Raw genomic sequence first — 2,605 nt, forward strand, 5'->3', positions numbered from 1 at the left:
GGGTGGTATTTATAGGGAAGGGAGTGCGAGGGGGGAGGGGCGGAGATATCTTACATCACTTCTCCTGTACTCCATGCATCTGAAGAGCCGCGCGTGGGTACGTGCAGGCAAAGATGATCATGCAAGGGGAATTGTGTGGACTGGGGCACCGGGTGAGCCAGCGTCTAGTCGAGCTGGTGGAGGAGGAAGGAGACAAAGATGCCAACGGAGATGCCGGTGTTGCTTGCATGCCTGAGTTTCTAACCAGTGTACGTACAGGTAGTGTATCACTCTGAAAAGCGTACTCTAATGTCGTTTTCGGTTAGCTCAAGTCGCCATCAAGCCTCCAACTTTCCAGTTAATTTGGTGCACAACAGTGCACCTGCTCGCTTGCTAGTGGAAGATGGTATTTAGCTCGTGTCGGTTTCGATGATTCGCGATCCCCCATCATAGATATCACTTTGTCCGGTTCCCTACCTAGCTATATAGCCATACATCCCGTGACATGTACGTACCGCGTTGGATGGTGCATGGCCGATCTAGTTTTTGCACTCCGCGCGTCACGTCCTCCACATGAATCGAGCTGCGTGTGATAAGATAACGAATTTCTAATGTGCAGTCAACATCAAATTGTCTCTCACCATCACAACTGATTAGTGAACATCACCGTGCATGTGCACAATAAAACTTAAACAGGTGATGCCATGCGCATTGCTGTGGGAATGGTGTTAAAATTGCATAATATGTGCTTAAAAACCACATAAAATAATGGTAAAACAAATGTAAGGGACTAATAAGAGTGTTCTCGGTTTACATCTTTTAAACAACAAACTTACAAAACGTGATAAAATGATGTATAAAAAGAGTTCTTTTCTAAATAAACTTAACACGACGTCATCTTTTGACAAAATGTGAACCATACATTATATATTTTGCTCCAAATGTCAAACACATATACCCCTAGTAGAACAGTCATGCGTTGCTACGGGCAATAATGCATATAAACGAATCAAACAAATGATTAAGATCATCTCTAAGGTCGAAATTCATTTCTTCCTCATATGTCCAGGCGTGTTTGGAGATCAAACATGCACCCAACAGGTTCTACAAACTTTAACCATTTGAACAGTCCGGGCTTCCCAAATCCAGACAATGTGTGTTGGAGAAATGTGGTTGTCCGGACAATCCGTTATATTATCTCCAACATGCGGACCCAACACCAAAATCCCACCCTATGATGCACCCTTCCCAGAAAAAAATCAGTGGGTTGTTTGTTCGATGTATGGGGAGGACGAATGAATGAACGATGTATGAACTCCCCTTTTAGGAGTGGAGATTCATGAACACACAAAACAACACATTTTTTAAACTTGTGACTAGCACATGATATGGAAGATTAGGCATGGTTCTTCTTTCTCCTTCGCTACCATGAGCACGTCTTACTTTATGCACCTAGCCTTATGATTTTGGTAAAGACCTGATTGTTGATTATTTTATCTATCTTACTAAACAAATCTTGATGGTAGTATTTTTCTTTTCTGAGGAACCGGTGGGAGCACTGCCTTTTTTTATTAAGAGAGAAAGACGTACAAGGTGATGCAGTTTTGTGGGAAAATGTGGCAAAAACCAAAGAACTAAACAAATACATGGGCCAGTTAGCTGATGCCCACGGCATGCATGACACTCGAAAACGCCATTTAACATTGCTTGATGGCTTCATATGCCAACATTGCCACTTCACGGTGAGTCATGCGACGTCCCGTGAACACTCATCTCTTTCTCTCTTTCCATATATTCCAAACGGTGTAGATGAGCCTACCACTTCAATGTTTACACGCCTCTTTTGACTTATTTGCGATCAACTCATTCTGTCAGATCAAAATATCATCGGGCTTCGGCAGAAAATTGGGCACCGGAAGATTCTCATTTGTCCAGGTGATCACTTGGTTCTATACAACGACACAGAGGGGACAATCATTGCACATGTGGGTCACCGTTTAAGGCGCCTGGAGGCAAAGCTGGCATCACGGGTCGTGTTTCCAGCCCCGGATTGTAATCATGTCCGCGGTGAGAAATTCTTCCATGAAGGGCAATTCAATCAAAGAACTTGCATTTAGGGTCAGTGTGCGGGGACCAATTCTTGGCCGGTTCGAACCTGGGTTAAGATCTATAGAACTGGACCACATATGCGGACGCCGAAGAGTAAGAGCCATTTGTAGTCAGGTTCGAAGATATGGTATCCTCCTGGTTGGTTGTAAGGTGAACTTGAATAACACACTCCCTGTGTCATCATGTTCTTCCTGGAAGCAATCTTGTAGAGCTCCGGGGCCACTAACTTTAGGGACCCTTTTCTGCTCCATTATCGTGCCAGAAGAGCGCCTGGCGGCCGTCACCGATGGTGATGGTGGTGCAAGCCTGGAAAAAGAATCATGTCCGCTTGGTGGGATGGTGTGTTGCACTGGTACTTCCTTACCTCTTTGCTATTGTAATGATCCAAGTTGGTGACTGTTTATTCATCCTCAGATACAACCTTTGGTTGTCAAGGAATTAATCGCCACATTTAACATATAGTAGTCCATAGATGTATCACAACTAACTTTTTTCCTTTAGGACTATATACCACCCC

Source organism: Triticum dicoccoides, chromosome 2A (genome assembly GCF_002162155.2).
Source record: "Triticum dicoccoides isolate Atlit2015 ecotype Zavitan chromosome 2A, WEW_v2.0, whole genome shotgun sequence".
NCBI classification, from domain to species: Eukaryota; Viridiplantae; Streptophyta; class Magnoliopsida; order Poales; family Poaceae; genus Triticum; species Triticum dicoccoides.